At 33.9% G+C, this 26,244-nt stretch overlaps 1 pseudogene; it reads right to left on the reverse strand.

The window, feature by feature from the left end:
- Nucleotides 1–24,441: 24,441 nt before the first annotated feature.
- On the reverse strand, nt 24,442–25,552 carry LOC149529530 (T-complex protein 1 subunit delta pseudogene; annotated as a pseudogene).
- Between the last annotated feature and the right edge of the window lie 692 nt (nt 25,553–26,244).

Raw genomic sequence — 26,244 nt, forward strand, 5'->3', positions numbered from 1 at the left:
CAGTGGTTATCGAGTTCAGAACTACTCAAAGTGTTTAGTATGGACCGTGCCTTCACTTCTACCGAGGGCATGATGATGCCGAGTAATGCAGTGGATGCCGAGTATCAGAAGGACACCGAGTCAGTTCAGTGAACCCGAGTTTTTTACCTTGGGCCGACTTTGTATAGAGATTTGCACTTGTTGTTTTGGCCGACCTTGCATGTATTGTTTATTTGGATGGTATATATATGCAATGTATTGTATCATTCAAATGCGATGGCAATAGCAATAGTAATTGTAATGAATGAAACTGCGAAAGTGTGAAAGAAATACATGCGTGCGAAAGTATGTGTGCTGAGTTGTGAAGGTATTCAGCAAGGTCGAGTTTTGGAGCAGAAAAGTTTTATCTATCACATCAAGGTGAATCAGAGCATAGCGGATCTTATCAGCAATCAGTTGTAATCAGATCCACTGTTTCATTCTAACAGGTGAATCAGTTTTTGTAAATCCTTTAACAAGGTAGACTTAACAGTCTTTTGTAAATCTCCTAACAGAGTGCATACTTTATTGTATGTTTGTAAATCCTCTAACAAGGTGGATCTAGCAATCCTTTGTGCTCCTAACAGGGCAGATCACCAGAAGTGGTCATTGTAAGCCTTAACCGGCCAACTTCATACTGCAGTAATGAAGCTTTGTGGGTTTCATCCCCACCCCAGTTTTACTTTCTATTTGGAAGGTTTCTGGGTCACCAAAATCTGTGTGTTCAAGTGTTGCAAATGATTTTGTTTCATGCTTACAGTAGGTTACTTGGATGAATGATGAATATATCAGTATGCAGTTTTATTGTTTGAAATTTTAGAAGTTACTGATTCACCCCTCCCCTCTCAGTAACTTGTCATATCCTGAATATTTCCAACAATTGGTATCAGAGCAATAAGGTTCTCAAGATAAAAGTTTCACAGCTTGAGCAAAGATCAAGGACAATGGAGATATTCAGACTTGACAAAACTATTGAGAATGAAAAGCTAGATCTGAAAATGGCCATGGCTCAACTCAATGAAGCAAAAGAGCATCTTTCACAATTCTTGAAAAGAAGAAAAGAACTTGCAAGGCAAATGAATGACCATCAGTATGTTGAAGAAAAGATTGAAGATCTCTCACCATCAAGTAGTTCAGATGAAGCTGACAAAGCAATCAAAGAACTTTTAGAAAAGAATGGATCTCTGCAGGAAGAAGTAAGAAAGCTCAAAAGGGAACAAGGAATCCGGTCCATCAGGCTATGTGAAATCTTGGAGCAAAGGAACAAGGCAGCTGAAGACTTAGAGGTAAGAAATAATCAATCCTCTCAGCTTGAAAATCTTGTAACTCAATTATCTAATGCAAATGAAGAAATTATGAATCTAAGATCTGAGAATGAGAATTTGAGAAATGACTTAATTACTGAAAGGCAAATCAATGCAAGCTTACAAAGTGATCTAATCTCTGAAAAACAAGTCAATGAGAGAATGATAAAATCTCAAAAGGACATGGATCAATTGAATCTGCAAAATGAAGAAACCTTTCATAAACAAAATGGTAAAGCAGGCCTTGGATACAAGGAAGAAGGTGAATCCTCCAAACAGGGTACTCAAAAGAATCAAAGACCTACTTGTAGCCACTGTGGTAAGTTAGGTCATACATCTAACAGATGTTAGAGCAATGGAAAAGGAAAATTTAATGGAAAGTGCTACAATTGCAATCAGCATGGACACAAAGCCAATGAATGCAAAGAGAAACTAAAATTTGAAGGTAAATGTCACAAATGCCAAAAGCAAGGTCATAAGGCATCACAATGCAAATCCAAATCATTTAATCCAGCTAAACAACTTGTCAAAGCAATATTTGGTTGGGACTACAACACTTGGTGCAGATGTCATTATTGTGGAGAATATGGTCATACTGGCATAAACTGTGCAAGGCATCACCTAAGAAAAAGGGATACCACTGTAAGATGTTATACATGTACAGAACTTGGTCATATATCTAAAAACTGCATGAACAAAAAGAAAGTCGAGGATGAGAAGAAAATCAAAGTAGACAATATTTAGAAGCAAATGAAGTAGCAATGGATTCCTAAGTCTACCGAGCCAGATAATTCAAGTGATGGAATGGTCACTCAAGAAGTGAGTGACTCTACCATTTCCAATTAAGACTCATCAAGATAAGACCAGGACTGTATCTACAAAGCAATATCCTAAGCAGTCCTAGAATGAAAATATGATCAAATCAGTATTTCAGATACATCAGGATCATGGTCGGTACATGACCTTACCGAGCTCAGTCAGATGCAATAAAGCTTCTTTCACCAAGTTGCACTTACCGAGCATGGTTGGTTCTTCTCTTATCGAGTTAAGGGTGGTTTAACCTATTTTCTTTTGGTCACCGAGTTGCAAAGTTTAAGCTGAGCTAGTGGATGATAGTCTGTCGATCGCAGCTACCTCCATACTGAACATTAATGGAAAATTTTTCATCAAAAGGGCAGATTTCGACCTCATTTTTCACCGCGAATTCGAGATTTACACAAAAAAAAGAGCTTTCAAGCGAGTTCAAGCGATTTGAAAAGATTTTCTAGTGAAGTATTCGTACGAAACCTTTTCACTCACTGAGCAGCAATGGCATCCACAAGCACCAGCAGCAGTAAGGCAAAGAAGGGTTCCGAAATGCTTGTGAAGGGAACAAAATGGAAGGCACCTACGTTCAAGCTCGTTCCTGCCATCGCTGAATCGCTCGATCCCAATGGAGCTCAATCATAGATTCCACCCAAGGTACTCCTCGTGAACAACATTTGCACTCATTTTAAGTGTGCTATTCAAGAAATAGGGACATTGGACATGGATAATGCCCTAGCGGAGTTATGTGTAAATGGTTCTCTCAAAATCGAGCACAAACATTTGGAAACTAAAGGTTTGACTCACATCGCGCATATGCTTAGAAACTTCCAAACGAAATGGATTAGGTATATCTTGACTCGAGTGCATAATGGTCAGTTGTGGTTGGAACAACCCATTTTGATAACCAAGAAGATGATTCACAAAATCACGGGTCTCCCGATGCTCAGCAAAGCCAAAACCACCAAAACCCTAGGACGGGATGAGTTACAGAGGCAAACCCTAGCCGAGTGGGATGATAGAGGTTTGAAGGTTAACACTATAACAGATCTAGAACTAAGATTTGGCATACATATTATTGCATATAAGTTATATAGTTCCAGCAGGTTGAATAGTGTACCGTGTGAAGCTGTGGATTTGGCCCTGAAAATTGTAAAGAAGAATCTTGAGTTTGATCTGTCAGAAGTAATGTTGAAGGAATTAAACAAGAACATGGACAGTATAAGGACATCGAAGAATAACCCCTATAAATTTGGATCTCTGTTAATATGTTTACTATTTTATGTACAAAAATTCTTTCCATCAAAGGGAACCGTAGAATGGAGAAAAGATGTCCCAATTTTGTATCAGATTAAAGAGTTTATAGCAGAGATGGGAGAAAATTTTGATAGTATCATGGATAACTATTTTGAAGACTTTAAGGAGAGGATGAATAACCGATTCAGAATTCCTCCTAGGTTTGTTGAAAAATATAAAGATGACGTATGTTTTATGGTTGACTGTGACAAGGTGTACATACAGGCAGTTAGACCCCGAGTTGCATGGGTGAAACCTCTTCCATATGAGGTAAATATTCATGAAATAAGGGATATCATTGAAGCACTAGTAAATGAGCCAGTAGACCCAAGGCAACGGATTTTTGGTACTTATGATGAAGCAAAGGCCAGAATTGAACTGGAAATCAAAATTCCACAGGCCATCAGCAAAGGTAAGAGGAAAGTGGCCAAACTAAAAATTGCAATGGGTCCTCTTATGCTCACCGAGGGAGGAGGTGAAGATAAAGAAAGTGAAGAAGAAGAAGGAGAAAAAGAATCAGAAGAAGAGCAACCGACAAAGAAGAAAGGCAAGGTAATCATTACCAAGCCCAAGAAGCAGCCTACTGCAGTATTTACTCGAAGGACAAGAAGAGGTATTCAGGAACCTGTATTGGTCAAGCCTACACCTAAATTCAAGCAAAGGCTCAAATCATTGGAAGAAGGAACTGGCATCGCAAATTTCAAGGCATTGAAATTTGAGACAAGGACTGATGCAGAGAAAATGCAGATTGAGGAACTGGTACTTAACAAAATGGGAAAATGGAAATACTCCCTGGACCAAATTGCTCCTCATATCTCTAAAGAACTACTGGAGAGAGTACAGTCAAGATGGGAGTTAGCCACCAAGACGGTAAAAGATATATATGAGCAATCCTTGAAGAATCTTCGGCCTAGTCTCACTGGAGCAGAGGTAAAATCTGAATTGAAAACCCATGAAGGTAAAATGATGATCAGATTTCACACTTGTTTGATTTTGATCAAAGATATAGAGCATGTTGTAAATGATGCTACAAACATGTGGAAAAACATCTATCATCTACATAAGCCCAGTGTAGACCCAGTAGAAATAAAGGATGATGACAGCAGCAGCAACAGTGATGAATCAGATAGCACTCCATCCATCACAATTACACCAGGAGAGTTGCATGCAATGATGGAAGAGAAAGAGGAAGAAGAAAAAGAGGAAGAAGCTGAAGAGGAAGATAAGGAGGATGATCCGGTAAAAATTGCAGCAGCAGTTATTGCATCCCTTCCTCACTCCCCAGCTAAACTTGTGACATCATCAAGGTTGGAGTCAGCTTCAGCAGGTTCATCTACACTAGATTTACCATCTACACCTGCCATATCTCAGCTCCAAGTATCATCAGTGGAAGTGACTACCACTTCATCTACCGAGCTGCATCCCTCTTCGTCTACCAAGCTGCACCCCTCTTCATCTACCGAGTTGGCCTCCTTGACTCCATCATCATCAATTGGTATTGTTGTAAGTTCTCCAATTTTGACTACTCCAATTTGTTCTACAATTTTGTTGCCATCTACTTCAGGCACAGTGAGCTTAGATACTATATTACCAAGTGTATCACCATTTTTGGCCAGTACTCAAATTTTTGACCCTGCACATACTTCTATTGGCACTCAACCCTCAAGCATCCCAGTTTTTACTGCTAGTCCTTCTGTCTCTACTGTTGTGTCTATTCCAAAGGTCAAACCAGTCATCTCAGAAGTCAAACAAAAGCAACCATTAAGACTTATGATCACTGGAAAGGAAATTCCTGAAGACATTGACTTGGACACAGAGATAGTAATTCAAAAGATTGACTTTGATAATGCTACCATTGAAGAAATGAGGTATGCTAGTCAACTTATTGAGAAAAAGGCTACTCAGATGTAGTTAAGATCGGAAAGGGATAAGGAATATAGGATAATTGAGGATGCCCGGAACATAATTACTGAGGCTATAGGTGTTGATGTTGATACTTCTCAACACATTTTGATTCAATTGGAAGAGGCAGTTAATAAATTCAATGAAGATGCCTCCAGACAAGAAAAGCTGATTGAGTGTGCAGCAAAGAAATTTGACAATAAGGTATTGGGGCACATTTCCCAGAACATTGCAATAAATCAGGTTGCATTAACCTCAGTTTTGGCAGATATGGAAAATTCCTTTAATAATGTAACATCTCTTTTTGCTAAGCTTTGTGATGTTACCGAGTACACTAAGGGAATAAGAGGGAAACTAAATAAAATTGATGAGGATCTGAAGGTGAGCGCATAGAACTTGAAGCTTGACCCTAGTTCAAGCTCATCTCATCACCTCAGGATCAAATTTTTGTCAGAGAAGTAGACAGAGCTATTGAGAGAAGAGGCAAGGATCCGATCTACATTGATAGATATCCAAAACATGATCCTTCCCATCATGGATTCAATGCAGAAGCACATTGCACATTCAAAAACATTAATCCATGATAATAACTTCTCCATTGCAGACCATGTGATTGAACTTTCGGCTGAAGTTCAAGTAGCTCTTTCCACTTGCAAAATTTTGCAAGAGAATTGGGATAAGACTCTCCAGCTTATTCTTTAGGTACATTTAGAGTTCATCTCTCATTTTGGTGTTTCTATATAAGTATATATATTCTTTTATTCTTTGGCATTATTGTCAAAAAGGGGGAGATTATTGTTAAATATGTATACTATGGGTGAATAAGTGTTTTCGAAAAATTGTACAAAGGAAGAGATATATAGCTCATGTAAATACTGTATGTACATTCTATGGGGGAGTTGTATATAACGAAGCTATGTATATTCAGAATCAGTCATCAGCATGTCAGATAAATTTTGTCTCATAAGTGTTTTTGTCACTAATGCCAAAGGGGGAGATTGTTGGCATTATGATACATTTTTGTCATTAGTTACAACACTTATTGGATTCTGAATGCTTACCGAGCTCTCACCGGACATTCCTTTGTAAGCCAAGCTTTACCTAGTTCTCAGTATTTACCGAGTGATCAAGGTGAACAAAGAAGTTAGTGTTTACCGAGTGATCAAGGTGAACAAAGAAGTCAGTGTTTACCGAGTGATCGAGGTGAACAAAGCAGTCAGTGTTTACTGAGTGTTCGAGGTAAAGAAAGGAATCAGTTTTGACCGAGTGAAGATGTACTTAGTATTGACCGAGAACTTTGTGATAACCGAGCTCCTGAGGTTATCAAGGAAATTAATTTTATCGAGCTCAGATGGTTATCAAGGAAACTAACTATCACCGAGTCACAAGGTTCTATCGAGTGTTTCCTTTGATCATCGAGCTACAGTTTAGATAGAAGTGTTCACCGAGTGACATCTCTTCTACCAAGTCTCCAGTGGTTACCGAGTTCAGAATTACTTGAAGTGTTTATTATGGATCGTGCCTTCACTTCTACTGAGTGCGTGACAATGCCGAGTAACGCAGTGGACGCCGAGTATCAGAAGGACACTGAGTCAGTTCAGTGAACCCGAGTTTTTTTACCTTGGGCTGACTTTGTAGAGAGATTTGCACTTGTTGTTTTGGCCGACCTTGCATGTATTATTTATTTGGATGGTATATATATGCAATGTATTGTATCATTCAAATGCGATGGCAATAGCAATAGTAATTGTAATGAATGAAACTATGAAAGTGTGAAAGAAATACATGCGTGCGAAAGTATGTGTGCTGAGTTGTGAAGGTATTTAGCAAGGTCAAGTTTTGGAGCAGAAAAGTTTTATCTATCACATCAAGGTGAATCAGAGCATAGCGGATCTTATCAGCAATTGGTTGTAATCAGATCCACTATTTCATTCTAACAGGTGAATCAGTTTTTGTAAATCCTTTAATAAGGTAGACTTAACAGTCTTTTGTAAATCTCCTAACAGAGTGCATACTTTATTGTATGTTTGTAAATCCTCTAACAAGGTGGATCTAGCAATCCTTTGTGCTCCTAATAGGGCAGATCACTAGAAGTGGTCATTGTAAGCCTTAACCGGCCAACTTCATACTGCAGTAATGAAGCTTTGTGGGTTTCATCCCCACCCCAGTTTTAATTTCTATTTGGAAGGTTTCTGGGTCACCAAAATCTGTGTGTTCAAGTGTTGCAAATGATTTTGTTTCATGCTTACAGTAGGTTACTTGGATGAATGATGAATATATCAGTATGCAGTTTTATTGTTTGAAATTTCAGAAGTTACTGATTCACCCCTCCCCTCTCAGTAACTTGTCATATCCTGAATATTTCCAACATCCACCTCACATCCAAAGCCAAATCAGCAATTAAGAAAAAGATGAGGAATGTTTTTTGGAAAGGTTTCTCAAACAACAAAAAAATTTGTAATGATTAGTTGGGACAAAATTTTAAAACCAATGAACAAAGGAGGGTTACGGATTAAAAACCTAGAGTGGAAAAATAAAATCCATGGGGACCAAGCTCATTTGGAGACTATATCATAACCCTAACAGTAAAAGGGCTATTTATCATGAGTAATTAGACCCAAATATATATTATTTAACTTATTCAAAACTATTAACCCCCCTAAAGGCTCTAAATCATGAAACTTTGTGATGGATTATAGAGATATAATCATTGAAAAGCTATCTTGAGACATTGGAGGAGGTAATACATATTTTTTCTAGGGCAACTTGTGGGGTGGGTATCCCCCAATCTCTAACTCTATTTCTTCCAATATATGAAATATATTGATCATCCTATGGGGGGAAAAACTTGAAAAGTATATTGAATTTCCAGAAAATGATCTTAGCATATCTTGGAAATAGAAATCCTTTAAGGGCGCTCCTCTCTCTGAATTTGAAATATCAGAATTGACTATTGTTCTCTCCTCTAACAAAATTAAACCTCAATGTTTTGATGATACCCTTAAATGGTTGGGATCAAAGTGAAGATCATATAAGATCAAGGAAGGTTATCAATCCTTAGTTGACAAACAACATTGGAAAATAATAGAGCTTCCATTACACTTATATTGGATCAAATTTTGTCTTCCCAAAGAAGTAATATTTGCATGGGTAGCACTTCAAAAATGCATCCTAACAGCATATTGGTTAAAGGGAATCGACTTTGAAGGACCTTCTCAGTGTACTCTTTGTAAAGCATAGGAATAATCAATAGATTGCATCCTTCTAGAATGCCCTTTCACCCAAAAATACTGGCAATGGTTAATTTAGAAACTACAATCCAAATTTCCTCTTCCTAATAATATTTTAGACATCTTTAAAATATGGTTCTCCTTGTTTACAAATAACACATTTTATTTCATTAGCAAGATTTCTCCCTCAACCCTAATTTGGAAAAGTTAGAAAGAAATAAATTGACAAATATTCCAAGAGAATAAAATGGACTCTACCAATCTCTGCAATAAAATATAAGCTAGTATTGTAGAAGTCAACAACAATAAGCTAAAAATGGATTCCATTCTTTCACAATGGGATTCATAGACTACTAAAAATAGGTATAATCTTAATGTCCCTCCACACTAAGGACAAGGACGTATCAAAATTGTAATTGATAGACAAAAATGTTAATGGGCTCTTCCCCAATAGAATTGTTTATAATCAAACTTTAATGGTGCCACCAATGTAACCTAGGAAAAGTGGGTATTGGTTGTATCATCCATAAGTGGGATAAAGAGGTTTATGGAAGGTTAGCCAAACTTATCAGGTCAACCACAAAAAAATTTAAGCATAATTTTAAATTTCTCAATTTAAACACTAATAATCAATCATCAAAAAGGGGGAAGTCTCATGATAATAAATTCATTCAAAAGGAGTTATAAGAAAAAAGAAAAGAAAGGATCTTCTTCATCAAATGATCACTAGGAATCAAGCTCGTATGTAAAGTCGATACTCATTAGAAGGAAGTAAAGAGATATAAAGGCTAAAACTATTATAGAGGGCTAGTACACAATGGTTTCTTATTTCGTATAAATATAGAATGTAAGTGGTAATATTAGATCATATGTGTAGCTTTCATTACTTAGTTTTTAAATTTTCAAGTTTCAAATGGCATAAAAATTTATGCATGAAGCTACACCATACATCAATTATGTTTACTAATATGGTATATATTGTTTACAAATTATAAAAAATGAATAAATTTATAAGGTAATAGAAATTTGAACCTACTTCTTTTGTTGACAAGAATTATATTCAATTTAGAGATTAATTGGTTCCAAAGATTTACATTAGAATAATATATCTGGGACTGATAAAATTAACTTAGAAACATATATTTAACAAAACATTTAAGTTGCAATTTTTCAGTTGTTGATATTATATAATGCTGATGATGAATAATCATGGAAGACATGTTATTATAGCCCTGATAGTCTCTTTTCTAACTAAATAGTGGGATATAACTATAATAAAGGTTATCAAGCTAAAATAATCAATTATCTACTATATATATTTAATAGTTTTAACAGGTTTCATATCCTAGATAATATGTTATTTAACTATAAAAAAAGGTTTTGTATTTAAATAATAGATTATTAAGATGCAATATTTTTAATAATTGTAATAAAATGAAGAATATTTTATCATAAGTTTAGATAAAAGTCATCTCATTAAATTAATTTATTTTGATTAAAGTATGTCATTAGTGATTTAAGAAAAGTCTTACATATTTTATAAATTTCTAACAACTTGATCTTGCCATGTTTAGAAGTATGTGTAGTGGTACGTCGCTTCAGAAGGAGAAGGTTAGAAAAAGGCTCACTATGAAAAAAAACCATGAAAAGAGAAAATTTGTAATATTATTTTAATGCAATTTTATATGGTAACTATGTATTTCATGTAACTTTATTTTATTAAAAAAGACTCGCTTTGGAAAAATTTCATGAAAAGAGAAAATTTGTAAAATTTATTTTAATGTACCTTCATATGGTAACTCCATGTTTCATGTGCTTTATTTTTTTTAAAAAGGGAATGCACCTTTAAAATAATGTAAAATGAGGTATGCCTCATTCAATTTTATATTAGTAACATGAGGAATTCCAAGCAATTCTATATAAGCACACTTAATGTTATGTTCATTATTTTGGGTAAGATTGTGTGTGAGTTTATCTACATCAACATTTACAATTAACACTTAATGTTTACAATTAATATCAATTAACACTGATTGTGGAAATCTATTACAATTAACACTTAATGTTTACAATTACTATTATATGCATGAGCTAGACAATTTTTTTAATAAATAATCATTCCTATTAATTTTTAATTAAAGGTACACTAATCACAAAAAAAGGTGGAGAAAGAGTCACTCCATTAGAGTCACAAGAAACTCCCAAAAAGGCAACTAGAAAAATAAATGTGAGTAGAGTTCAAAATTAGCAAAAGGAACAATAAATTTCAAAGTAGCTAAAGCAGTGCCCAAAAAGGTGGAGGATCATGATTATCCTTCTTTCCTCATACATCAATGAGGTTAGGATTGGGGTTCAGAAGGGAGCATCCTTCCTTTGTGTTTTCTTCTTCTTTATTGTCCAAAGTCAACTAAGGGAGCCACTTGAGAGAATTGGACCACCGAAATTCACTGTCAAATCTTGACCAACTAGATCCACCAGGAGTAAAGGGGATTACATTGTCTGCAGGTTAACTAGGAGTTGAACCATAATCAGGTGATAAAGTTGAGTAGTAACAATAAAAATATCTCCCCCTACAATAAGGTCAATGAGGGGTCTAGCAACTTTTTTGAGTGGTGGGTGGAAGAACTACAACCATGTTGGTGAGCACATGGTAGAGAATGCTCAGTGGAAGAAGAAATAACTTATAGCACTCTAGCAATAACTCAAGAGGCATTTCCCCAATAGTAAAGTAACTCTTTCTTTAAGTAGTAGAAATAATTGTACAGGTTAATCCAGATGTTTGGAATCTCTAGATTTTGGTAGAGGTATTTGAGTTCTTCATCTTTTATCTATTATGTGTTTCTAACTATTAGTTGTCTCCAAATCTAAGCTGAGTAGAGTTTAAGATCCAAGATATATTCTTTTGATGCATAGTCTTAGTCCCATATATCTTATAATTAATTTTATTAGTCTCAGATATATTGTTTCGATGTAACTCCATTTCTATAGAGTTTAAAGCTGAGTAAGAGTAGAGCTAGCTTCCTAAGTCTTAACTCCATTTTATATGTGCTTATTGAAATTATGAGGGCATTAGAGTTGTACTTTGTAACTCATTTCAGGTGTAAGGTTATGTGCAAAGATATCCATCTTTTCTTGTTCAAGTATTTTTTCATGGATATTTTGGAAATATTTAGCATCATCTTTGCAAGAAGGCGAGAAATAGTTCCTCATTATTTTGATGTGTGTTGTAAAGATCAAGCATAGTAACCTAATGTCTCGTGTTTTAGGAATATTGTGTCATAAATTTATCAACTAGATCATTGAAATACTTGATATCAAGTAGTAACTTATAGAATCATTCCATAACTTGGCCTCCCAAATTTCATAGACATAGTCTCATAAGACAAGTCTCATTATGAGCTAACTAAATGTAAGTGGCACAAAATTCTCTTACATGATCTTAGTGTTCTATATTTCCTTTTATATTTATCAAATTTTGGCACCTCAAAATGAGGAGGAAAGGGAACCATTTCTAAATTTTGGTCAAAAGGATATGGTCATATATTATCTAAGGTATATCTATTGGTTGAAGATCCAGTTTAAATGTCCTAAATTTATTGTTGAAGCATTTGAATTTTGTGTAAAAGAAGGTCCAAAGATAGATGAGATCTGCATGTATTAGAACCTTGGGTATTAGTTCCTTGTGTTTTTTCTCCTTGGTTTCCTTGTTCTTTTAATCCTTGGGTATTGGAACCATGTGTGTTTGATATGTATAGTTAGAAACCTTATTGATTATGATCTTGTTGGTGTATTCTTAAAAGGTGGGCACACTTCTATAAACTATTACTCTTGAGTGAACTCATGAAGAGAGATTCTCAAGAGGTAACTTATAGCTTGATAATTGTAACATGAGGGAAATGAAATAGATATTGTTATTGTAACTCTGAAATGAACTAAGATAAGTGACCCTTGCAAGGTACACTACAAGATGAAAGATTCAATGGAGTAGGAGCAACAAGACACTAGTTTCCAAGGATCTTCAAGTGAGAATGAAAATGAAACTAATATGATGATGCAAGAACTAAAATATTATGCAATTCATCTACAAGGAAAGTAAATCTAATCTAAAAATGATCAAGATTACTATCCTGTAATTAAGCTATGTGATTTAAGCTAAAATGCAAGTAAGCTAAATGAAAATGTAAATAAGAGTGCTCAAGTGCTCAAATAAAAGTGCAACAACATAACAATAACATGAACTCCAAAGATGAAGAAAGAGAGGAGAGAGCATCCTTTTAAAGAGAAATTGATAGTTGGAGATAAAGAGGCAAAATAAATGGTGTAGAATGTTTCTCATTTTGACTTTGTGCACAACATTATCAAGAGGCAAAATCAATGTTTATGTTTAAGAGGAAAAATAATAAGTAGAGGAGATTAAGAGGAAAAGATATTCCACTCATCTTGGAAAGTGTGCATTCAATGTGTAGACAAAAATCTTTTTCTCTTATTTTTAAATTAGGAAATTCCTTTTTCATGTGCACACAAAGGATGAATGGGATTTTATTTATCCAAAAGAGAGCATGCCCTTTTAATTAAATAAAGGCTTAATATAATGTGGTCAAACCATAGGATAAATTCAAATAAATTATTAAGTGGTGATTTGATCAATGATAAATTATTAATAAATTATGCAAACTTGACTATGCAAAAGATGTAGTCTAGCATAGAGATTAAAAATGTTGAAAAGTGAGCTTATTGCTTACTAGACCATTATTGGGTGATTACATTTTCCCCTCTTTGACTAATGTGTAAGTGATCTAGGAACATATTAAGTCAAAGAATGATGATGTCAAGCTCATTGAGAGGTTTGACTTTAAACTAGTAGTGAACAAAGTGCAGTGAGATAACTAACCCTTAACTAGTAGTGAAAAAAGGTCAGCAAGATAGCAAGATAAATCTAATGGATATTTTGAAGCAAAAACCAAACACTAAAATAGAGATTTATAGATAAAGCAATATCAAAATTGATATGATGTGGTGAGTGCTAATATTCCCAAGAGTGAATAGATTAGATCAAGTATATTCCCTAAGCCATTAAGAAAGAAAATAGATATAGCATAATTAACTTACAGCGTTGAAAGATAGGGTATTCATGTTCCCTTAGGATCAAAATAAAAATTATGTAGAGGACATGCAAAAATAAAGAAGATTTGATCAAATCGAGCAAGAAGAAGGCCCATGATGATGGATAAGTGATATAGAGATCATTGAACCAAATTTGACCACCAAGTGTTGAGAGTATACCCTAATTTGACCAAGATGATGAAACATTAGAACTAGGTCTAATGAAAGAATAAAAGTGATGAAATTGTGAAGAGGAAATTTGAAGAGGTAGAAATTACAAAGAAATGGTGAAAGGATCTTTGCCTAAAAATATGTGATGATTTTCCTTGAAAGGGTGAACAAATTTCATAGAGAAGAAAGAAAATGTAAATCATGATTTTGATGATAAAGATGAATCTGGATTTCTATTTTGATCTTGAAAATGGATCCAAGACATTGAAATTAGCTTAGAGTTCAATTCTTGCAAAAAAATGAGACTTTAAAAAATTAGGTCAAAATGTTATGTATGGGGTCCAAAAGGGTCATTTTAAAATCATTTATTATTTGTCATTTTTTGAGTTCAAAGCCTTTAGAGAGCATATATTTAGGTCACAATGTACGAGCATCATTTTGAGCTAATTTGGTTGCATAACTAACCACAAGACTACCCAGCAAACTAAGTAGTCAAAAACTAAGCATGTTTCAGCTTCCTTTTAAAGTTTTTTCATGCTGTTGAGTCCTTTTATGGGAGATTTTGAATCAGATTTTAGAAATACCTATGCCCCTTATGTGAAACTTCATACAATGGCTCTTATTTTTGTAGAGTGTTGCTCAGTAGTCTATTGAAAGGTAACATAATTGGAACCCATGATAGGGAAGTTAGATCATTTCATGGATTGGCAAATTTCTATAGGAAGCTCATCAGAAATTTTAGTTCAATGTGTAATGCTATGAAAAAGACTCTGAGATGGGATAAAAAGGATTTGAAATGGATGCATTGGGAACATAGGAGTTTTGAAACATTAAAACAAAAGGTGGCAAAATTACCCACAATTTCTTTGCCTTATTTCACTAAGGCTTTTCATGTTGATTGTGATGCTAGCGGAAGTTCCATTGCATCTATTTTGACTCAAGAAGGGAGACCCATAGATTTATTTAGTGAGAAGTTGAATGATGCTAAGAAATTTTTTTTGGTTTATGATCAAGAATTCTATGTTATTGTTCAAAATTTGAAGAAATGGAGACATTATTTGATGCCTAAGGATTTTGTGTTGTACACTAATAATAAAGCTTTATAGTATTTGGGAAGTCAAAATAAGTTGAATTAGAGACACATGAAGTGGATAGTGTATTTATAGAACTATTCTATTATGTTAAAACATAGAAGTGGATAGTCAAACATAGTAGTTGATGCTTTGAGTTGAAGGAGTAGAAACTTGGAAGGATTGTAAGAATCAAATGATACTGAACAAGATAAGTGGACTAAGTATTTCATTCAGGAAGATATGGTGTTTAAGGAGATTTAATTGTGCATACCTAGAGGACTAAGTATTTCATTTAGGAAGATATGGTGTTTAAGGAGGTTCAATTGTGCATACCTAGAAGATCTATGAGGGATGGCATCATGAAAGAGAAACATAGTGGTGGACTTGATGGAGATTTTGGAATAGAAAAAATAATGAAGATGATCTCTGATATATATTACTAACCTTAGATACATAAAGATGTTTAGAAGATTGTTAAGAGTTGTAGAACTTGTCAAATGACAAAGGGAACTAGAAAGAATTTGGGTTTGTATTCACCATTGTCTGTTCCAAATAAACCTTGGGAAGATATCAATATGGACTTGCTCTTGGCTTACCTAGAACTTAGAGAGGTCATGATTTTATTATGGTATTGGTTAATTTTTTTTATAAAATGGCTCATTTCATACCTTATAAGAAGGCATTTGATGTAGTACATGTGGTTGAGTTTTTCTTTAATGAAGTGGTAAGATTGCATGGGTTACCAAATACTATTATTTTAGATAGGGAGACTAAGTTTACTATTTACTTTTGGAGATCACTTTGGAGATCACTTTGGTTGGAGATAAGCCTACTAATTGGAATTTGATTTTAGCACAAACAAATTTTTCTTATATTAATTTTGTAAATAGGAGTACTAAGAAGACACCTTTTGAGATAGTAAATAGAATGCATGCTAAAGGAACTACTGAGTTGATGGCTTTGATTACTAAAATGAAGAGGAGTATTGAAGCAGAGGAATTTTTGGATGTCCTAAAGACTTTACATGAAGAAGTGAAGAATCTAGAAGTTAGTAATCAAGACTATCAACTGAAAGTGGGTAAAGGAAGAAGACACAAATCTTTTGAGTTTGGAGATGAAGTTATGGTTCACTTGAAGAAGAAAAAATTTCCAATTGTTATCTATAGTAAGATGGAGATGAAGAAGTATGGTCCTTGTAAGATCTTGAAGAAATTTGATAGTGGAAATGCTTTTGAAGTTGAATTACCAGAGGACATGAATATTTTACTAATATTCAATATTGCAAATATCTTTGACTATTTTGAATCAGATGTGGAATTAAGAGATAGCCTAGATTATCCCAAGAGAAACACTAAAGGTATTGAAAAGGTTTTGGATACTAGAGTAAGAGCACTAGAGGAAAAGACTATATAGAGTACTTTGTTCAGTGGAAGGGTAAACCAATTGAAGACAATCCATGGATAACACAAGCTAAGTTGGATCTTTATGATTTAGGTCAGAGCATCAATGTTTCTTGATGTGGGGATTAGTCTTTATTTACCCCAAGTGTTTAATGTTGGAGCATCTAGGGTCAATGAGATATCTTGTATTAACCAAAAAGTATTGCTTTATTTTTTGTACCCATTGTTGTTCATGGTGTAGTCATTTCTTCTTGTGGTTTCAAATTGTGTGCAGTTGGCATCTTGATGTAGACCCATTTTTGATCCTTACTCTAAGTGCATGGAAGTTAATGTTCTTTGTACATGGAGTTTTGTGCCTCTTTCTCCACTCACTTTTCTCTAGTTGGTTCATTCAACATGACATGGATTTTCTTTCAGTGTAATTCCCTATGATGATGTGACATCTTGTACGGTTGGGGAATATCTCTTCCTTAAGAGTACATGTTATCTTTTGATCATTTGTTGGTTCTTTTTTTTTTCTCTTCCAAGGTAGGACCTAATTTGTAAATATTTTCTTGACATGCCAACTTGTGGTCTTTCTGGCTTTATGAGGACCTCGACTAGCTTTAGGAAAGTAGGTTTTTAGGTAGAGGAAGTAATAAGGTTTTTAGATATCGAGCTTTTGATCTCTGATGTTGTAATTCTTTACATCGGCCACAACCAAGAAAGACTTACAACTTGAAATATATATATAGATAATCATGCAACTTCTCAAATCTATCATTATCTATTCATGAATAAATTTAGTTCCTTGCTGCTAGATCTGTGATTGCTTCTATGTGTATTCTTGGCAAGGTGTTAGGGGACCAGAATTGGTTCCTTCTTCCTACATACCTTGCGTCAGATTCATAATATCAATGTAAGAAATATAGAAACAATCAAATCTAAAAGTTCTTGCTAATAAGATGAACAAATATTATGGACAAATGTGAATCTCTATAACACAAATTTGTAGAAATGACTTGGGAGAATACTGCAGACATGAAAAATTAATTTCTTTTTAGATTTTGGGGATTGTGCCCCATGATGGTCATAAAAAATGTATGTAAGATCTTATGTCTAACTCAATTAAATATAAATAACTAGATTATGACTAGTACATTTGGGGATCATTTTCGACCAAAATTTTTGATGGTAGGCCAATTTGGCTTTTCAAATTCATGTTTTTCAGAATATGATTTCGATAACATTGAAATTTTGACAAAAGTTAACTTTATCATCGATATTTCAATGTTGTAGGGTATATAAACAAAAAAAGAAAAAGAAAATTGAAACTTCATTTATTCACGAGGTAAAGTGTGGGTGCGAGGGATGCTTCACGAAGGTTTTTACAACGTTGTTGAAGGTAAGGGTTTTTAGAAAACAACTTGAGAGGCTTACCTTATTTTAAACCAAGTTCATTTTTTCTCCATGTAGTAAGAAGGCCATTGAAGAGAAGCTATGGGAAAAATAAAGAGTAGAGATGAGCTCTGGATATTATTAGCTTATCCATCCTAATCATTTTCTAGGGTTTCAAGCCAATTTAGTTGGTAGACTATTTGATGATCTATGAATAGACCCAAAATATTTAAGCTATTTTATTGCTTATGTTATGAGTCGGAATGATTTTGCATTGTTATATGTAAATCTTTATGTGTGTGATTAATTTTAGAAATACTTTTAGTCTATCTTGAATTATATAGAATGCACACTCATGTACACAAACAAGGGTTTCATTGCAATTTTCTCCAAATGTTGATAAGACAAATTTGACAATCAGGGTGTTGACTTCTGATATTAGACACATGATAAATGTACTATTAACTGCTAAAAAGTAAGGAACAATGTTGCAACATTTTTCTTTAGCATGATGCCTGCATACAAAATATCTTTAGGTTTTAAAATTTTAAATGGTTTAGTGGAAGATATTTTTGATAGAAAGTGAATTTAAATCATATGAAAAAAAAAATGATCTAAAAACTGCCACATATTGGCAATTTGGATGGTTTGCACCCTTATTGAACATGGAAGCAAGCACTTTTACCCCTTCATATTTAACATCCCAAGATAACTCCACAATGCTCCATCCCATTCTGCCCATAGAATCTGCATTTAACTGTCAAGTAATTGGAGTAGTTTTGATCCACAGTTTCTTTATGAAGCCATGCAACTGCTAAAAATAATTCATCTTGCAAGAAATATTTAGTGAGTTTAAAGAAAGCATTTAGTTTCTTAAATACATGATTCTCACTCATTTTTATTTGTATTCAAAAGAAATTAAATGAGAAAAAATATTAAACATTGTATCCCCCGAGTGATCCATAAAACATAATACATTAGTAATGCTACTGTCATACCCTCCCTTGTATTTTTTTTGTTTTGAAATCTACTTTTGATGCAAGTAATGGGTGTAATAACATTTTTTGGGCTTCTAAGACTTCAAACCTGAGACCCACATCAAAAATGTTTATTCCATCACTAGGGGCATCCTTCCACATTTCTACTCACCCAATCTCAAGCACCCATGATTTATTCTTTGTCTTTTGCAACATTATTTTAGACTCTCAGCACGCCAAGCTTACTAGTTGCTTAGCCTCAAATGTTTCTATAATATCCCAAGTAGGTGGGTGGTGGTAAAACAAGAACCACAATAGACATTTCCATCCTAATACCCTTTCAAAGACCAATAATTAGGGTTTTCCACCATGGGAATTAGGAGGGAGGATCCATTTTAGTTAAAACCCTAACTATAGTCTAGGTTAACTAATAAACACAAATAAATAAAAATCAAACACAAACTAATTCTATCTGATATAAACTAATCAACACACTTAAAAATGATCAAAAGCACAAGTTTTCACCATAAACATAGGTCCATACTGCATACTACAAGAAGATCTCAGATTTGTACTTGTTGTTTGCACACCTCTTTCCCACCAAAACACTTGTTCATTTGATTCAAATTCTATAAAACACATTCCAACCCTTTCCCAGGTTGAAGATATTCAGTTTATAGGTCAAACCTCTTGACTTTACAAATTCATTCCTACATGTTCAATCAAAACAATAATCTGATTGTTGATCTTCCATTTTTGCAAGAAAAGTTGCATGACAAATTTTTTTTGAGATTTTTGCAATTTTGCAATATTTTAAAGTAAATGACTTTAAACGCCTATTGATATTTGAAAACAAATAAATTTAAATGCCTTCCAATATTTGTTGCATGACAACTTTTTGTCAATTTTTGCAACTTTTCCACATTTCTAATCAAATATCTTCCAATGCCTTCTAAGGTGATAAAATTGCATATGCAGATATTTGTATGTTTGTATGCATGCATGCATGCATGTATGTGTGTGTGTGTGTGTGTGTGTGTGTGTGTGTGTGTGTGTGTGTGTGTGTGTGTGTGTGTGTGTGTGTATGTATGCATATGTATGCATGTATATATATATATGTGTATGTATGTATATGTATATATGTATATATAGAGAGAGATCTTGTAGATTGTGGAGATCAATGGAGATCTAGTATTTTGTTGTCATGCCCTTGTGATTGTTGTATATGTATGTATGTATATTAAAAGAGAGATCAAGCCATTGGAGAGCATTTGAGTTGTGAGTATAAAATTGGGAATGATTTATGCAATGGTTTTTTTTTTAAATATCTAAAATCAAATTCACATTGTGTTGTAACTCTGGCATAGATGTTTGAACCGGTTCCAAATAATAAAACAATGGCATTACCTCTAAACTATGAAAAGGATGTTGAAATGGTTCCAAATGATAAAACAATGACATTACCTCTAATCCAAATAATAAACCAATAAAAATCACTCAACCCGTGCTAAGTGACAAGTCATGTACATCTTTTTCAAGTTTGATATTTCTCTTTTTCCTAACTCGCAATCCAAGAATAATTTTTCAAAACACATACTGACTAAATGGAGATTAAGCCAAAAAATTGTAAGAATGATTGTGCCCAAAGAGCTAAAAAGAATGATTCTGCAGGATAATCATTTTTTTATGATAATCATCTTTTTACGTTCTTTTTGGTACAGTTGTTCTTACATTTTATGATTTTTGGTGAGAACAAAATTCCAAAATAATCATGTAGGTGATCCAAAATTAAATCATAATTGGTTGAGGCATGCTTAAATACCTTATTTCATATGTTATTGAATGTTTCTTGAATGTTCAGGGTAGTAACTCCTTACACTCAACTCTTCATTGAAGTTATTCTTATTGCCACAATGACATTACTTCTAAACCATGCAAAGGATGTTGAAGTGGTTCCCAACCTTGAAACACTTTTATAACTTAAGAAATGGCAAATAAAATGAAGATGCAATACATGAAAAAATGCACAACTTGCAATCTTTATATATATATAAAGAGATCTTGTTTAAGTTGTTTATTACATATTAGCACAACAAAAAAATTATTCTAGCTACATAGATATTCCAAAATCCAAAGAATAAAACAACAAAACTCACTCAACCCATGCTAAGTGACAAGAGATAACCTAGTTTAATTGGTGTCGATGTTGATTAGCTTGATTGATTACAAATTCCTGTAGAATTGTCATCAAATCAGGTACAATAAAATGAACAATTAGTTGTTCTCAACTAGCATTAACTTGATTCGTCTATTTAGACCCATTGATTATTGTCACAAGATTTTAAACATAACTATATAAGGAGTGAGTTAGCACACACACACACACACACACACACACACACATATATATGTTAACCTTACATTAATTGTAAACTACAACACAAAGGTTGCACTAGGGTATTATAGGATTGTAATTATAGAGAACTCCCTGATTCGCCCAAGTGGATGTATGATGGAAAAGAGTTGTATTAGGTGAGTAGAGCTCACCAGTGGTTATAGGGATACAACTACATCAAAACAATTAGAAACCATAACTACATATTGGTTAGAGTGAGTAGTTCAAGGGTCTTGATCCCGTGTATATAGGTATGTAGGCAACTTGGTAGGTGGAGTATGCCTCTAGTGTGCAAATTCCTTGGACATAGTTAGGTAGCACTTAACCATGTATGTATGTATGTATGTATGTAACTATTCTCTACTTAACAGTGCCATCCACATTGTGGTGGGGTGGGGGGGGGGGGGGGGGGTTAGTTGATCTTGCACCTTTGACAATACTTCATTTCCATTTTTTGCACTCTCTGAATCAAAAGTATAGAACTTTATCACTTGTAACTATAATTTTCAAATAGTACAAACCACACTAGTTTCTTATAATTCTATGGTCCTCTTTGTAAGTTTATAAATTAATTTCATTTATGTACATCTTTTTCAAGTTTGATATTCTCTTTTTCCTAACTCAGTCCAAGAATAATTTTTCAAAACACACAGTGACTAGTTGGAGGTTGAGCCAAAAAATTGTAAGAACAATTGTGTCAAAAGAGCTAAAAAAATTATTGTGCACGAAAATCATCTTTTTATGTTCTTTGTGGCACAATTCTTACATTTTATCATTTTTGGTGGGAACAAAATTCCAAACTAATCAGGTAGGAAATCCAAAGTTAAATCATAATTGGTTGAGGCATGTTTAAATACCTCATTTCACATGTTATTAAATGTTTCTTGAATGTTTAGGGTAGTAACTCCTTACACTCAACTCTTCGTTGAAATTATTCTCACTACCACAATGACATTACCTTTAAACCATGCAAAGGATGTTGAAGTGGTTCCCAGCCTTGAAACACTCTTATAACTTAAGAAATGGAAAAGAAAATGTAGATGCAATACATGACAAAATGCACAACTTGTAGTCTTTATAGAGAGAGAGAGATCTTTTTAAAGTTTCTTATTACATATTAGCACAATAGAAAAATTATTCCAGCTGCATACATATTCCAAAATCCAAATAATAAAATAATAAAACTCACTCAACCCATGCTAAGTGAAAAGACATAACCTAATTCAATTGGTGTAGTTGTTGAATAGTTGGGTTGACTACAAATTCTTGTAGAACTATCATCATATTAGGTACAAGAAAACAAATAATCAGTTGTTCCCAGCTAGCATTATTTTGATTGGTCTATTTAGACCCATTGATTATTGCCACAAGATTTTAAAAATAACTATATGAGTGAGTTAGGACATATATAGGCTAACCTTACATTAACTTTAAACTACAAAACAAAGGTTGCACTAGGGTATTATAGGATTGTAATTATAGAAAACCACATGATTCACCCCAGTCAGTATATGATGGCAAAGAGATGTATTAGGTGAGTAAAGATCACCAATGGTTATAGGAATATAGCTACATAAAAATAATTAGAAACTAGAACTACATATTTGTTAGAGTGAGTAGTTCAAGGGTCTTGATCCTGTGTATATGGGTATGTAGGCATCCTGGTAGGCAAAGTATGCCTCTAGTGTGCAGATGGCTTGGACATAGTTAGGTAGCCTTGGACATAGTTAGGCAGCACTTAACCATGTATGTATTAGTTAGGTGATCCAAAATTAAATCATAATTGGTTGATGCATGTTTAAAAACCTTATTTCACATGTTATTGAATGTTATGTGTTTATGTTCTATTGTTAAAGAATGGTAAATGATGAATGTTCTGGGATATTGTACCAGGTCTTAAGCCCAAAATAGATAAATCATGATTTGAAATGCAAACTTGGGTGCTTAACTTAATGAATTAGCACACATAGTGAAAGATCTTGTGTGATGAAGGATTATATGATTTTCTACTTATTTCACCACATAGCAGTGCATTCCAGGTTCAATTCATTCTTAAGTAGATATTTGTGAGCATTAGGTGTGTGGAGGCTCCATGCAAAAACATGTTTTCCAACCCCACTGCTCTTCCTCCATATCCTACACAAATAAAAAATGATGCCTCCAAAATTACAACCATATGATAAATGGGAATAACACATGTCTAAACCATAACCTAGTTAAATTGGTCTAGTTGATGATTAGTTGGGTTGATTAAAAATTCATGTAGAACTATCATCAGATTAGGTAAAATGAAATGAACAATCAACTGTTCCCAACTAGCAGGATCAAATATAATTTTCCAAGGCGATAAAATTGCATATGCAAATGCATCACTTGATGGACTTATTATATAAATGATGCATCATTGGAATATTGGAATAAGATAGAATGCAATAAGAGGAATGAAGTTGCAAAGCTAATCCCCATGCAAGAAGAGGTTCAAGATGAAAAGAAGATGGTAATGGGTCAATACAAGACCACAAACTATATAGAATTGGAGTCTCTTAATGTAGAGGCAATGACTTATTCATGGACAATAAACACAATTGAAGTGTAAAAAAATGAAGTTAAAACAATATGGTTAAAGTTGTTGAATTGGATGAAGCCATCATTTTTGGCAATTGGTATGTTGAATGGTCAAAGTATTGTATGTATGTTTTGAGTCATGATAGGTTAGTGAAATAGTTATTTCAATTCATGTAACTAGAACTTGCACCAAGGTAGGGTGCAAGTGTATAGCTGATAGATTTGGTCAGGTTTGAACATTTGACTCTACCATGAAGCCATATTTGATTGATGACTTGAATCATTGAATGTTCACAAGATGAAAGTATGTTACAAGTAGGTCAATCTAAATTTTTTTAACCTAGCCACATTTAAAAGATAATACATAAATGAACAGTATAGATTATACAGATGATAAGAATAAGTTTAGCAAATCAAGACCAACAATGTTGTCAAAATAATAAATTTAAAGTATTAAAGACATCCATTTTTAGCCTCATGGCTCAAAATACACTATCTAAGTAACAATTGTGAAATAAGTTTAATAAAATAAAAACCGATACTATTGTATACATCTCTTGTGCTCATGACCAATGTCAAATAATTTCAAACATGGTAGTAGCTTCTCCAAACCAACATCTTCTAAAATAAATTTTTACATGTACCAATAAAAGTAAAAGTGGAACCTCAATTAAAGGTCCAATAGTTGTAGCTAGGTATTTCTCAAAATCTATACCAAAACTTGCAACAACAACAACTATTTCTGGTTCAAAGTTGTTACTTGACATAATGAAAGATTGTGTGATAGACTGGGGATATGGGATTTTTTGAAAAATGCATATAAGTTTTAGATAGCCCAGTCCATGTTAATGTCACTAGTCAAAACCTCTTCAACCAAATCAACATGCCCTAGCTTCTCCTTCCTAAAGTAATCAATATTAGCAATGGGTAAACTATTTAGCATCTTGGTAATGAACTCGATTTCATTCCTTTCCACATCCTTGACCACCAGAGTCTTTTCCTTTGAAAAATAATGTGGTGAAAGATCAGTGATGGATATTCTTCTGGATCAATAGCTCGTTGCATCTAGTGGCTTTGATCTTCTTTATCATACACATAATATAATTCCTCTCCTCCTTCAAAATCCTATCCATCATTGTATACTAAGAGACCACAACATTTTTCTCAATGTTCATCTTCGAATGCGAAATCAAGAATTGTATAATACCAATCTTTTTATTCACAATCTTGGTGGAGCCTCCAGTCATATGGCTTGCCTTCTTATCAAACACCAAACCCTTAACCATCTCTATATCATCAACAATCCTGCCCAATTTTTGTAAAACTTTGATGTCCCTTAAATCCGCAATGTTAGGCTTCGCAAGGTCGACAACATTTAGGATGACATCAGAAAAAAGCGGGGCCAATAAGGTAGAATATTGGCTAACAATTTTATTGTTCAAAGAAGTGCTCACACTTTTCACCAAAGAGTCATGGTCCATCAATTTGGCATGAATAGCCATGGTAGTTAAAACCTCAACGGCCTTCTCAGAGGCCTTGTGAAAGGCCTTTGACATAATGGTAGGATGAACACCCTTAGACAAAAAATTCATGCATTGTTTAAGAATATCATTGGTGATGACAACAACTATTGTCATGCCTTCACCAACAATAATATCCTGAGATTTCAAAAGCTCTACAAGCATTTTAGCGGCTAGATGAGTTACCTCCATTTTGTTAAGAATGGTGGCATTGTTCTTGGTGATGATCACATCACCCGAGGAGGTGTAGAGCATCTTGTCCATGCCCTTGGGACCTAGTGAGGTTTGAACTACATCTACAATAGCCTTCACCATGATGATGTTGGCATGGTAGATGACATCCCTGTGCTTGGTGTCAACATATTTTTTTGTCTTGGTAGTCGGTGCTATGTGTGAGTGTTGCACTGCGGTTTCCATTTTCAATTGCTTCCAAAACTTCTCTATGTTTTCTACTTCGCCTCTCAAAACCCTAACAGCAAATCAATAGATTGAATACCCTCTAATGAAACAATGAGATTTTTTTTTTTTAAAACTCTAGTTTTTGTCAAAATTTTGATGTAGTTTTTCATTGATGGTATAAAAAACTCATCGAATCATCTCTGGTTGGCATTGATAGTTCAACAGGGTTTGTCATCAATGGTATAACATACTAATTGAATCATCTCTAGTTGGCATCAATAATTCAACATTTTGAATTAGTTGTCTAGTGCCGACATGTGACATAGATGGGGATGATTTTTGATGGATTTTCTTGTCAATACATCCTCAACTATGGAATGCATCAAACTTTTGACACAATTCTAGTGAAGTTGACTTTTGATGTTTAACAATCAAAATTTTGACCAAAACTTCAAAAAATAACCCCAAATTTACTAGTGTATGCCCAATTTAACATACACAATGAAGAAATGCAAATGAAGCTAAATAAAAATGTGATTTTTTCCTTTAACCTACCAAATGAAGCTTGTCTCCATTGTTCTATTAGTTTTGAGTATGTTGATTAGTGAGATCTCATATTTGAACCAACTCCTTCAGAATGTTTCAAAATATTGGAGATTATGAAATCAAATGGAAGACTCGGATGGAAAAACCAAGAATGTTCAATATAT

This window comes from Cupressus sempervirens, chromosome 11 (genome assembly GCF_028749045.1).
Source record: "Cupressus sempervirens isolate cs-2001-9-10 chromosome 11, ASM2874904v1, whole genome shotgun sequence".
NCBI lineage: Eukaryota > Viridiplantae > Streptophyta > Pinopsida > Cupressales > Cupressaceae > Cupressus > Cupressus sempervirens.